Here is a 304-nt window from a genome sequence, read left to right on the forward strand (position 1 = left end):
GGAGCGATGGACCGTTCTCCGTCGTTTTGAGAACGAAACGCGCGAAAAAGAGAAATCGTCACGGATCCGTCAGTCCAATGCAAGACGTCACTGCCAAAACGAAAAAAACTCACGTCGAAGAAGAGGTTCGGACGATACGTAAACGTTCGCGCCGTACGACGAACCGAGAACGAAATAACGAAATGCAATGGAAGAGCAAACGCACCGACGTCTGAGGCCCGGCAACAACAGATTTTCATCTAAGCTACAATAGTTGTTGTACTTACTTGTCTACTATTTTGTCACTACATTGTCTGGGTATTAA

Source organism: Ptiloglossa arizonensis, chromosome 12 (assembly GCF_051014685.1).
Source record: "Ptiloglossa arizonensis isolate GNS036 chromosome 12, iyPtiAriz1_principal, whole genome shotgun sequence".
NCBI classification, from domain to species: Eukaryota; Metazoa; Arthropoda; class Insecta; order Hymenoptera; family Colletidae; genus Ptiloglossa; species Ptiloglossa arizonensis.